The sequence below is a fragment of the Chlorocebus sabaeus genome, chromosome 21, assembly GCF_047675955.1.
Source record: "Chlorocebus sabaeus isolate Y175 chromosome 21, mChlSab1.0.hap1, whole genome shotgun sequence".
NCBI classification, from domain to species: Eukaryota; Metazoa; Chordata; class Mammalia; order Primates; family Cercopithecidae; genus Chlorocebus; species Chlorocebus sabaeus.
This window is the reverse complement of record NC_132924.1, coordinates 14,828,318-14,842,505: the sequence shown is the minus strand read 5'-3', so window position 1 is coordinate 14,842,505 and position 14,188 is coordinate 14,828,318. Positions and strand designations below refer to the sequence as shown.

The 14,188-nt window shown below is 42.3% G+C and overlaps 1 long non-coding RNA gene across 1 annotated transcript in view; it reads right to left on the bottom strand.

The window, feature by feature from the left end:
- Positions 1-7,821: 7,821 nt before the first annotated feature.
- Positions 7,822-14,188, bottom strand: part of LOC119622872 (uncharacterized) — a 50,130-nt gene continuing 43,763 nt past the window's right edge. Inside the window, exon 5 of the long non-coding RNA XR_005239420.2 lies at positions 7,822-8,955. This is a non-coding gene — a long non-coding RNA (uncharacterized lncRNA). The remainder of the gene's footprint in view (positions 8,956-14,188) is intronic.

Sequence of the window (14,188 nt, the reverse complement as noted above, 5' to 3'; positions counted from 1 at the left end):
ATTTATTGCAGCACTATTTGCAATAGCCAAGATATGGAATCAACTTTTGTGTCCAACAACAGATAAACTGATTTTTAAAATATGGTATATATCACAAGGGAATACTATTCAGCTATAAAAAAAAGAAAGAATTATTGTTATTCACAGCAACCTGGATGGAACTGGAAGCCATTATGTTAAGTGAAATAAGCCAGGAACGGAAATTTAAACACCATGTGCTCTCACTCTTATGTGGAAGCTAAAAAAAAAGATCTTATGGAAATAAAGAAAGAACACAGGATACTAGAAGCTGGGAAGGGTACAAGGAAAGGAGGGATAGGGAGAGATTTGGTGACAGATACAAAATTGCAGCTAGGTAGGTGGAATGAGTGCTAGTGCTCTACAGCACTGTAGGATGACTATGGTTAGCAATAGTATTTTACAGTGTTACAAATAGCTAAAAGGAGGCTATGGAAAGTTTCCAAAACAAAGAAATAATAAATGTTTCAGATGATGGGTATACTAAGTACTCTGACCTGATCACTATACAATGTATGTATCAAAACCTCACTGTAGCCCATGAACATGGACAATTATTATTTGTCAATTAAAAGATAAAATTTTAAAAACACAAGTGGACACTCACTGGGGATTCTGGAGTGTTCTGAGCCTTACAGTGAGCACGCTTAAGGCACTGTTCAGAAGACTGTTTTATGTAACAATTTCAGAACTGTAAGTACATTAAATATGTGACGATAAATTGAATGATGAGAGACTACACATTTTTAACAGTAGGCATGGAGATTTGCTCTTGAATAATTCAGCTTGAGATCTCTCTCCTCTCAACAGTAGCACTTTGCTATTGACAAACTCCCTGAACATGCATTATATCCTTGACTCCTACAACATTCCTAAAACTGATGATGGCAAGTACTACGAAATCCATATTACAAATGAGTAAGTGGAGATTTGGTGAAATTAAGGGACTTGCTCCCAGTCACTCAGCTGGTAAAGGTTCACGGATCTTGGCTTAGGAATTCAAAGAACAGGGCTCTGGCTCCTCTCCCCAAGATAGACTCTGAAACTTTCTGCCCAACCGTCACTCAGTGATGTCCATGATACATTCAACTTTGGTTCATTTTGAATTTTCAGTGTTTTCTTTCCCCATGAAATCAATTTTCTGTTTTATTGCAAACATATGACTGCAAGGTCCTTGGAAAGATAGAGTTTGAAATAGAAACATCTGATGAAAACTGTCACTTGATAATTACTTCTAAAAGAGCTGAGCTGACAAAATACAAAAAAAAAAAAAAAAAAAAAAAACACATATGTAGTTGAAAGACTCATAATGGTGGAAATAGGATGCCTGGTCTCAGACTGACTTTTGACAGTCACTGTGTCGTGTGTGTGTGTGTGTGTGTGTGTGTGTATGAGAGCGAGAGAGAGAATGTGCGAGAATGTGTATGAGTATGTTTTTATGATTATTTGTGCTGTGTGAGTATATAGGAGTGTACTGAGTGTGTGTGTATGTGTGCATGTCATGCACATATGTGTGAGTGTGCCTAAATGTGCAATATGTATACATGTATTTTTGTGAGTGCATTGTGTGCATATGTATGTTCTGAGCAAATGTGTGTGTTGGTATGTGTATGTGTTTGAGTTTGTGTGTGAGTGTGTGACTGAGTGAGTTTATACTTGTGAATGTGAGTGTATAAGTAAGTGTGTGTTCGATTTGTATATGTATATGTGTGAGAGGGCAAATTTGTGAATGTGAATGTGTGTGAATGAGTGTGCATGTGTGAATGTGTAAGTATATGCAAAAGAGTATGTATATTTGTGTGAGTGTCTCTGTGTGTTTGTGTGAACTGTGTGATATATACACATTTGCACACCTGGGTAGCATCAGGCAAATGATACTTACAATTAGGAGTCTTCCTGCCATTTATCCAGTGTATCTACGTAAGAAACAACTAACTTGAGCACTTTTTTTGCTCATTATTTCATCATGCACCCTCTACCTTTTAAGTCTATGAAAGAAAATGTCACTATGCCTGGTGGCCGTGAGGCACCACAAACTAGCACACTTCAAAGAAAGTCTAAAATAGATTCAGACATATGTGAAAAATTACCTGGGGCAGTTTCATTTCAAAGCATCCTGAATTAACTAATTAGTGAATTAGATAATTCATCAGAATAGCAAAAGTTATTTCTCCCTTAGGGCTTCAGAATTTCTCTTAAACCAGGCACACAGGCACAAGCACACATGCACACATGGCTTGCTGGTCAAATCCTGGGAGCTAAGCATTGAGAACCACTTTCTCTTGTGAACAATGTTGACTACCTCTCTTCTCTGGTTTCTGCTGCCTCCAGTTCTTTCTTTGGTAACCAAGTAGGCCTCATTTTTTCAGAGAAAAACCATGATTCCTTTTAAAGCAGTCACAGATCTGCCCCCCTTACTTCAAGACACCCCCAAAGGTAACCATGGGGCCTCAGAAGCCTGAAGCCTGAAGAAGTCAATTGCATGGGTTTATAAGGCACAAACATTGGTGAGGGCACCTAAGCCCTTCCTATATTCACACTAGGTGACATGGCCTTGCCACCATCTGCAGCAAGTATAAAGGGAAATTCTTGGCTACCCAGGAATTCAGTGGCCAAATGTTAGATCTTCCAGTGAGCAAACTGCTTTACAGAACATAGAAGATGTGTACCCTCAAATTGAACACAGAGCTGCTGGGATTGTGGAAAGCACGAGATGGTGGTGAGAAGACCTGGGTGTTAAGAACCTCTTTCACCTAGTAAAAATGTGAGCACCTGGGCAAGCCACAACTGCTCCAGGCCCAGATCTCTTCATCTCTAAGATAAAAGAGTCAATAATACCTGAGGTCCTTCAGGGATATAATGTTCAGGATTACGCAAGTAAATAGGAATTGCAATAATTCCTATATGTACACTATGTTAGGAAGAGGAGTAACTGCAAAGGAAAATTAAAGTAACTACAAACAAAATCTGAAATTTTTACAACATTTCTGCATTAAGATCATTACCACAATTTTCTAAGAATGTCAATTAAGTGATCAGGAAAGAGAGTTTGCAGGAAGTAAAAGCAAAAGAGTCCTATGGGGAGTCACAGTAAAAATACGATTTATGTGGCCCATCTCTGTTGCCCAGAGCCCTGTGGGGTGGTGAGGACCACATGGTAGTGCAAGAGGCAGGAAAAATGGAAGGTTGGGGTTTGTGAGTGGAGGACAAAGGGAAAATGAGCAGATTTCTGATGGAGTCTCTGTGGAATGCGAGAATCCTTTCTGGCACTCTGGCAAAATGCTGACTTATGCCAGGAATTGTGTATGCTCCTCAGGGCCTTAATAAAAAAGAAAAGCAGATGCTGGAGGGGCTGGTTATTGTATGGATCTTGGCAGGCATATGGAATTTAACAGCTAAATAGAGAACTCAGTTTAAAATGGATATGGCTGTCACCAGCAGGCTTCCATATTAGGCACACACGCGCTCTCTCTCTCTCTCTCTCTCTCTCTCTCTCTCTCTCCCTCCCCAAAAGGGCTCAAAAGGAGAAATTTCGGCCAGGCATGGTGCCTCATGCCTGTAATCCCAGCACTTTGGGAAGCCGAGGTGGGTGGATCACTTGAGGTCAGGAGGTTGAGACCAGCCTGACCAACATGGTGAAACTCCGTCTCTACTAAAAACACAAAATTAGGTGGACGTGGTGGCAGGTGCCTCTAATCCCAACTACTTGGCAGGCTGAGGCAGGAGAATCATGTGAACCCGGGAGGTGGAGGCTGCAGTGAGCCAAGATCATGCCACTGTACTCCAGACTGGGTGACAGAGTGCGACTCTGTCTCAAAAAAAAAGAGGGAAATTTCAAAGTATGTCTAACCACAGGGTTGGAACCCACCTTGTGACCCTTTGGCTTCCCTCTCACCTTCATGAAATTCCTCACCAATTTCTGTTAATGGCACCTTCTTAGTTTCCATCACTTGAAACCCATATGGCCATACCTTTTCACTGACTCCTGCGTCCATCATTCTTGCTTCTAGAATCTCTTTAATTTAGTTCCTTTCTCTGCTGCAAAGAGATCCTTGTAAAATACACACCAGAGAGTCCACTCACCAGATCAAAATCCCTAATTATGGGTGTGACCTCGCAGCTGGGGGTGTGGGTATAAAATCGACCCAGGTTATTCTAAAGTGCAGCAAAGTGGGAGGACCCCAGGTCTCCCGTATTCTAAGTTCTTTACCATCTGCCTGCCTGCTACTCAGCCTCATATTCCACACCTCCAACTCTGGCAGTAGCCAGAATATTCCATATTTTCAAGGTTTCTGTTTCTGTCTATACCATTCCCTACTTATAGATATAAATATAAATATAGATTATATAGATATAGATAGATATAATATGCATCATTTATAATAACAAAAATCTACACAAGGCCTAAATGTCCAAAAAGAGGACACACTAGCCTATTATAATATTTCCAACTTGTTGACCATTCTATCCATGTTTTGCAACTCACCTCAGATGCAAACACTTCAGGGTGGAAGCTCTGAAACATTTGTGGCAGAATCAGATACTTTTCCTCCCAACACTGCTCGAATATATTTGTGCATTTCTTATAGAACTTGCCATGTTCTGCCAAAATGTGTTTGGCTCCTCCCCACATAGGACCATAGAAAAAGAACTACATCTTAGTAAGTCATGTGCCAGCATATATAATCAGAATGCCTTTTACAAAACAGAAGATTTGTCATTGCTTGTGGAATAAATGAATAAATTAAAACCTCCACCTCCCGGGTTCAAGGGATTCTCCTTCCTCGGCCTCCCAGGTAGCGGGGATTACAGGCATGCACCACTACACCCAGCTAATTTTGTATTTTTAGTAGAGATGAAGGTTTCTCCATGTTGGTCAGGCTGGTCTCGAACTCCCGATTTCAGATGATCCACCTGCCTCAGCCTCCCAAAGTCCTGAGATTACAGGCATGAGCCACCACGCCTGGCCAATTCCCACACTTTCAAACACAGAAGCTGAGGGTCTGAGAGACGCAGTGACTCACGAGGTGTCAGCACCATCCCCTGAGTCTCGCCCAGGCCCTTCCTTCTGTTCTAGGAGTGAGGCATTCACACCTTTTATTGCACAGGAAACACTGATGGAAGAGAGCCCTGCATCCATCCTCAGAGGGGACGAGGGATGGTCCTAGAGCCCATGAGGTGAGAGGTGAGGGCAGTCCTGCCAAGGTCACGGAGCAAAGGTCACTCACTGCTCATTGTTATGCTTTTCCCTGTCACACACCTTCTGTCAAAAACTAGTTCTCTAAGACTATAAAATCTCTGGAAGAGGCCGGGCTGTCATACCAACACTTTGGGAGACCAAGGCAGGAAGATCACTTGAGCCCAGGAGTTTGAGATCAGTCTGGGCAACAGAGTGCAACCTTGTCTCTACAAATAATGAAAAATTATTCTGGTGTGGTGGTGCACACCTGTAATTCCCAGTTACTCAGGAGTCTGAGGCAGGAGAATTGCTTGAGCCCAGGAAGTTGAGGCTGCAGTGAGCTGTGATCATGCCACAGCACTCAGCTTGGGCAACAGAGCGAGACCCTGTCTCAAAACACAAACAAACAAACTCTGGAAGACAACCTAGGTAATACCATTCAGGACATAGGCACAGTCAAATAGTTCATGATGAAGACCCCAAAAGCAATTGCAACCAAAGCGAAAATTGACACACGGGATCTAATTAAACTAAAAGGCTTCTGCACAGCAAAATAAACTATCAACAAAGTAAACAGACAACCTATAAAATGGGAGAACATTTTTGCAAACTATGCATCCAACAAAGGTCTAATATTCAACATCTATAAGGAACTTAACAAATTTACAAGCAAAAACATACAATCTCATTTTTTAAAAAAGTAGGCAAAGGACATGAACAGACACTTTTCAAAAGAAGACATACATGTGGCAAACAATCACAAGAAGAAAAACTCAGTATTACTGATAATTAGGGAAATGCAAATCAAACCACAGTGAGATAACATCTTACACCAGTCAGAATGGCTATTATTTAAAAAGTCAAAAAATAACAGATGCTGGCAAGGTTATGGAGAAAAAGAAACACTTATACACTGTTGGTGGGAGTGTAAATTAGTTCAACCATTGTGGAAGACAGTGTGGCGATTCCACAAAGACCTAAAGAGAGAAATACCATTTGACCCAGCAATCCCATTACGAGGTATATAGCCAAAGAAATACAAATCGTTCTATTATAAAGACACATGCACGGATATGTTCATTGCGGCACTATTCACAATAGCAAAGACATGGAATCAACCTAAATCCCATCAATGATAGACTGGATAAAGAAAATGTAATATATACACCATGGAATACTATGCAGCCATTAAAAAGAATGAGATAGGAACATGAATGGAGCTGGAGGCTGTTATCTTTAGCAAACTAACACAGAAACAGAAAAACATATACCACATGTTCTCACTTTTAAGTGGGAGCTAAATGATGAGAACACATAGACACATAGAGGGGAACAGCACACACTGAGGCCTTTTGGAGGTTGGGGGGTGGGAGCACGGAAAAGATCAGGAAAAATAACTAATGGGTACTGGGCTTAATACCAGGGTGATGAAATAAACTGTACAACAAACTCTCATGACACACGTTTACCCATGTGACAACCCCGCACTTGCACTTATGAACTTAAAATAAATGTTTGAAAAAGAGGAGCACTTGGGTTCACGAAGGAAAAATATGTACCAGATAAAATACTTTAAAGGGGAAGACTTGCTCTGTTTTCAGAGGAATGCTCATTTCCAAGAGAAGGCACAACACAGAATTGTTCCTAAAACATAGCCCTACGAAACACGGCAAACAACTGCCAAATGCAATGGGGTCTGAGTTCCCCAGATCTCCCTCAAAAGAGGTTTTTAGAGCAAACGTAAATATTGAAGCAAATGTGGTAATGTTTGCATCGAAGGACTTCTCCAAGAACACTATTTTTGCGCCTTGATTTCTTTGTTCTAGCCATGACGTTTCTGACGTGGGTATTTATGTATGTTCTCAACGTAAGGGCTAAACATTTCAAAGAACTGCTAAATCAATTCCAGAAAGCCCATGGCAGTTGCCTTGAAAATGAGATCAAGTTTTTGATACTATTTCAAGCTGTTCATGGGAAATTCATTGTTCATCACAGTTCGACATGCCATGTTTCCATTTATATTTTAAGCTAAAGTGACTTTTTTCCTCAAAACTTCGTAAGCAAATCACCAAATTTTAAAACGTGTTTTGTGTCAAATATGCTGACAACCACGATATAATTTGATGTAGTAATTAAAGGGTACGAAGTAAAAATAACATCTCAAGATTATTTGTAGAAAATGTAAGTATATAACAGGTTCCTTTGATGGGTGGCCAATAGCTAGACTTCAAAATTTTCATTTCATAAAAGCCTCTCTTTAAATTTAGTAATCAATGATTTATACTTAGTTTACTGACTAAATTAACAAAACGCTCTAAAAATGGAATACTCGCAGCTGACAAGGCTATGGTGGAAGTGGCACTTCATACATTGCAGAGTGGATGGCAGGGTAAATTGGCACCAACCACCCTGAAAGCAATTGGGCAATAACTCTGAAGGATGACACAATTTAAGCATCTTCTGGGGCTCTATTCTAAGACAAGCAAAATGTGGAAAATGTATATGCACAAACATGTTTAGTCACAACATTATGGTTAATGTAGAAGAATCTGTAGTAAAAGCAACTTAAGAACCTAATATAAAATTACTTAGAATGATGATTATAAGACTATATACCTCAGGAAAACACTTATTTATTCAAGAACAGCTTTGACTTTATGTATAGCCAGGACGAAATAAAAATCCTTATTTCACTTTGCAAGGAAGCAATCTCCCTACCATTCTGCCAATTCAGCGTGTCTCTAAAGGGTACTCCACTTCCGAGCGCCCTCTGCAGGGCGCCGCCTCATGTTACAGTGGAAACTGGCTCTGCTTGGAGGAAGTTCAGCAGGTATCAGAGATGGGAATGGGGCAGTGTCTGCAGTGGTGGAAGCCGGAGATGTGCCCTGAGCACCTGGGAGCTCCTGATTTAAGGACAGGGAGGAGACAGATCTGAGGCAGGTCCAGGTCTATGACAAAAGAGATGGTATGAGGAGCACACTGGCCTGACCTCAGGGGCTGCATCTAAGCTCTCAGGTACATTCGGAGTGTTGAGGTGGGCCCCAGGCCAGGGAAGGATGCTCCCTAGAGCCAGTGCTGGGCTGCCAAGCACATAGGAGGACACGCAGCGCTTAGCAAGGACCTTCCCCAGCACCAGGAACCAGGTCTGTGGACAGCAGACCCTTGAAGGCCTCCAGCTCCATCCATGTTCCTGTAAAGGACATTATCGCATTCCTTTTTTACGGCTGCATAGTATTCCATGGTGTATACATACCACATTTTCTTTATCCAGTCTATCATTGATGGGCATTTAGGTTGATTCCATGTCTTTGCTATTGTGAATAGTGCTGCAATGAACATGTCCTTGAGGAGAGGAGGAAGCACAAACGGCTTCTGGCTCTCCTGGCTCACGCAGACGCAGGCTGAGGCAGAGCCCATGGAAGCAGGTAGTGAACTGGTGCAGGGTGGAGTTGGGGCATACCACACGAGGGCTGCCGGGGCTGTGTGCCATGGGCTCATGGGTTATTCATCACAGTGAATATGACTGTGGTGGTGACATTCACAGCAGGGCACCAGCCTCCCTGGGCCTGTCCCTTATACAAAGCCTGGGCTGGGAACCCTCCAGGCCAGATCATTGCCTGTGGTGCCAGTGGCCAGCAGCAGGGCCAAGCCCACTTGTATTCTGAAGAAGCTTGAAGCTGCAAGCTGTGACAACCTTCGTAACATTCACAACTTGATTCCCATCACAGCGTCGGGAAGCTTCTATCCTAGGATACTTCCTGAGAAAAGAAAAAGGAAAGATTTACGTGCATAATAGTGAACGACTGAAAAAGCATAAATGTTCCACACAAGAGAAGAGGTTCAACCCACTGTAGTACATGTAACAATGTGCCGCTGTTATGTGGCAGGGAAAATATATTCTAGCAAATATTTTATAATAATGTGAAAAATGAATAATACCACGTATTTGTAGAAAATTAGAATATAGATTATATACATGATAAAACATATATAAATGTGTTTTATATAATTTTAACTATGTGGTTCACATTTGTAGATATATGTAGAATAAAATTATGCAGATATATAAATAACTATTCCAAAACATCCATAGCAGAGATACTAGAAGAAGGTTCACCAAAAAGGTCCTTATTTATGAGTTATTTATGAGTTACTACCAGAGTAATTTTTAAGCTACATATTTTTTAAAAAGAGGAAGAAAGTGATAAATAACTGGCTTGCAATTCCTCTTTTCCCTTGTAGAAATTAAGCAAGCAACATTAAACACAAATTTTAGAAACCCCACCTGGCTCATCCCATCTCCTGTGGCTCCATGGCCTGGCCAGACCCACTCAGCGGCCACTGGCTGCTCTTTTGCTCATGGTCTCTGTGCCCAGGCTCAGCTCTGTGCCCCATGCCTGACACTCCTTGAGCATGGACCCTGCAGTCCCCAGACTCTAGACAGGTCACTGTGCTACCTCCAATAACTCAGAGCCTCCTCAGGACCTAACAAGTGTGTCTCTTATGAATAAAATTACCTACTTCTGGCTGGGCACAGTGGCTCATGTCTGTAATCCCAGGACTTTGGGAAGCTGAGGCAGGTGGATCACCTGAGGTCAGGTGTTTGAGACCAGCTTGGCCAACATGGTGAAATCCCATCTCCACTAAAAATACAAAAATTAGTCGGGTGTGGTGATGCATGCCTGTAGACCCAGCTACTTGGGAGGCTGAGGCAGCACGATTGCTTGAACCCAGGAGGCAGAGGTTGCAGTGAACCCAGATTGCTCCATAGCACTACAGCCTGGGCAACAGAGGGAGACTCCATCTCAAAAAAAAAAAAATTTACCTAATTTGGCTACATATAAATATTGGGTTTTGGGGTTTGTTTTTGTTTTGTTTTGTTTTGTTTTGTTTTTTGTGGGGTTTTTTTGTTTTTGGTTTTTTGTTTTTTTGGTTTTTTTTGAGATGGAGTCTCACTCTGTCGCCCACACTGGAGTGCAGTGGCACAATCTCGGCTCACTGCAAGCTCTGCCTCCCTGGTTCAGGCCATTCTCCTGCCTCAGCCTCCCCAGTAGCTGGGACTACAGGCACCCGCCACCACACCCAGCTAAGTTTTTGTATTTTTAGTAGAGACAGGATTTCACTGTGTTAGCTAGGATGGTCTGGATCTCCTGACCTCATGATCCGCCCACTTCGGCCTCCGAAAGTGCTAGGATTACAGGCATGAGCCACCGCGCCCTGCCAAATATAGGTATTTAATTCAAATTTTGGTGAGATACATTCTCGCCAACTATTTAATAGGTGTTAACCCTATTAAATATTCTGAAGCAATTATAAAAATTATATTGTGCACCTACCATTTTAAAATTCAGCACACATTTTACATCCATTAAAATGCACAGGTATTGATAACAGCAATAGCTACTGAGGTGAACTGAGTGCCTCACCTGTGCCCTTACTGAGGGCTAGGGCAGGGATTCCCTCATCTTCATGCTCCCCATGGACTGCGCGCTGCCCACGACTAAGGCTCAGGGCTGCGGGCTGGCGTGCATTCACTCACACACACTCCAGACAACCCCAGCAACCTCCAACGCCAGCATTGCTGAGATGCCCAGGTGCTGGTCTTTACCTGTGTCATACCTGCCTCTGATGAGGCAGGACCAGGGCTAAACACAAGCAGGTTGCCCCCCGAGCTTCACCAATGGGCCACACCACTCCACAGAGCCCTCAAAGGAAGGAGTTTCTGCTCTCCTGCCTGCAGGGCTGTATGGTGGGTGGAGCGAGTATCCATCTTTCTGATCTTGGTCACGCCCCTAGAGGAAGGGCAGCAGCAAGTCAGATTGATGAGCCCATGACACCCACGGGCCACGACTGTTGCCTCTGTGGACAGCCTCAGTCAGAGGCCGCTCCTTAACCGGCGTGCCCGGGGGATCAGGGTGTGCTGTCTCCCTCTTATCTCCCCACGCAGAAGGGGAGAAGGTAACAGAAGGAAGCCCAGCCTCTCCGACATCAGCCCACAGCCGAGACCCCGCATCCAGGGGAAGGGGCTGTAGGACTTTTCTCTGCCTCTTGCTCACACATCTGGTTGGAGGAGGGAGGGAGCCTAGATCCCTGGGAGCCCACCTGCAGCAGTCAGGAGCTCTGCCTCCCTCCCCCAGCACTCTGCCGTGTGAACACGGCCGGCTCCACTGCCAGGATGAAGCAATGGAGACCCAGAGTGAAAAACCATGCTGAGCGCGTGTCAGATCAAACCTGGGTCCTCTTGACTCCAGTGCCTTTGATACACACTTATCCTCTGGAATAACAGAATTATAAAACCTAACACAATTTGCTATAAATAGATTAATTCCTCCCCTTTCCCCTGATAGATAAGACTATTGATAAGTAATTTTTAAAACGAAAAAAATTTTTGTGTCTTTAAAATGTGTTCTAAAAATTGAATTAAAACCAAAAGAAATCTTTAAGAAAAATCAGTATTTTCTTTTCTGGAATCTACTGGCTACTCCCACATATCACCTCCAATTGCACACACAGACTCAGATTCTTTTGTTTTTGTTTTTGATTTTGATCTGGGTTCCCACTCTATGGCCCAGGCTGGAGTGCAGTGGCATGATCATGGCTCACTGTAGTCTCTGTTTCCTGGGCTCAGGTGATTCTCCCACCTCAGCCTCGTGAGTAGCTGGGACTACAGGCACACACCACCATGGCCTGCTGATTTCTTTTGTTTGTTTGTTTGTTTTTTAAAGACACAGTGTCTCACTATGTTGTCCAGACTGATCTCGAACTCCTGGTCTCAAGTGATCCACCCACCTTGGCCTCCCAAAGTGCTAGGATTACAGGCATGAGCCACTGCTTATGGCCTCAGATTCATTTATGTGAAGTTCAGCTCAGAGACCTAAGATGCAGCATACAATCTTGGAGCCTCACAGAACACATCCTTTTTCAATATCAAATTAAGGCTGTGGAGTTCACGTTCACCTGAACAGTTTATTTCACAGTGCTAAATTTCTATCTGCGTTACAAAACTTTGCAATTATTAAATCACCTAATCTAATGTTGTTAAAGTAAAATAAATCAACATCATTTTTAGCCTGTGCCAACCTTTCAGTTGTTTTAAAATCCTGCACTTAAACTTTCATTTCTACTTTTCTCTAAAACAATTGAAATGTCTATTTTATGAAGAATTCAGCTCAATGTTTCAAATAAACATATAAAATTTCCCCCATTTAATTACTTTAGAAACTGCATTGTGATAAAATAGCTAATGATTTGGGCAGAGATTTTAAAATTATAAGTAATGTTTATGCATGAATAGTGATGTAAGACTTTAAAAATTATAAATCTAACAAGAAACATTTAACTTTGAATATGCCTCTATTTTATTTCTTATTCATAATCTTTTATCAAATGCATGCATTGAACACCTCCTACATCGAGAACAAATAAAAATTAACAAGGCTTATTTCTAGACTCCAGAACATTCACTAGCTAGTTCATCCTTTCCTAGAGAATGTAGGAGCCTCATTCTACCAGGAGAAGGAGAGGGACACTTGCATTGAAATAGACATTTGCTAAGTCTTATAAACTGAATGAGGAAGCATTCCCGGCAATTGTGCACAAAGATGTGCGAGCATTGCTAGTCTGAGAACATAATTAGTGTGTCATTTCTGCATAGTGAGTGGGTGCAGAGTGGCTGAAGTTGGAGCAGAGGCGGAAAGGTGGTGTCTCTCTAAGGTCATGAATCTCCTATGGAGGATGGGACCAGACCATCAACTCCCTCCCTCCAGCTCTCCTGCAAGAACCCTGGATGTTTTAGCACCCTGTGGCTGACAAGCAGTGCCCACACAACTGGTATTGTGACTGCTGCTGAGTTTGTCTGCTCTTTGGCTCCCTAATCCATTTCCTGCTCAATCCACCTGATAACACAACATGTCTTTGTTGAGGCTACTCTTTCAGGTTTATTGAATTCTAGAGAGTCTAAGAAGGATTCTAATTCCAGAAATGCCCTGTGAACTCGTGATTCTCTATAGACTTCAGCTTGTTACAACTCTATGACGTAGATCTCCCATCATGCTTCATGGGTCACTAACCATGAACCAGACACACGCTCTTATGGGCAGCCCCATGGCTCCACCACTCCGATGGTAGACGTTAGCAAGTTGCACTGTGTTGCGTGAACATTGCATGACTGAGTCATCCAAGGAATGGCCAGAGGAATATGAAAGTTCCCAGGGAAATTTCAGACCGCATGAAATCCCTTGCCGCTTTTAGGCCCCTAAATATGGACCTATCTTTTTAGCCTATTAATTTTATTTAAATATTTTGAAGAAAGGCATCTTTTTCTTCTTTACTGAAATATAACATGTAACAGAAAACAATAGCCTTTCTAGACTATCAGCAGCACCTCAAAAGGCCTCTTCACAGCCCCTCGCTGTCATTAGCTCCATATTCCCAAAGAGAACCACCCTCCTGACTTCCAGCACCTCACATTGCCTTACTGCTTTTTGAGCTTTCTACAAAATGAATCAATATGTTTTCTTTGATGTCTGGCTTCTTTTCTCAGCATCATATGAGGTTCAACCATGTGGTTCAACCTTACAAGTAGACCAGAAGTTACTTATTAATCCTCCATATGAAGATGGCTTGTTTCCAATTTTTGACTGTAAACATTCCATCCATGTCTTTTGTTGAACATATGCACACGTCTCTGCCCTTATGTACCTTGCAATGGAATTGCTGGCCCGTAGGATATACAAATACCCCGTTTAAGTAGATGCTTCCAAGCAATTTTCCAGTGTGTTCCTGCTAATTTACACTCCCACCAGCCATGCAGGAGAGTTCCAGTTGCTCCACATCTCCATCAATGCTTAGTTTTATTTCATCTTCTTTAGCTTGGTATTCTGGTTTTGTGAATGGATTCCACATCGTACTTTAATTATTAATATTTTGATAAATTATAAAGGATTCATATCATGTGCTTATTGGAATATCCTTTTATGTAACATGTATACT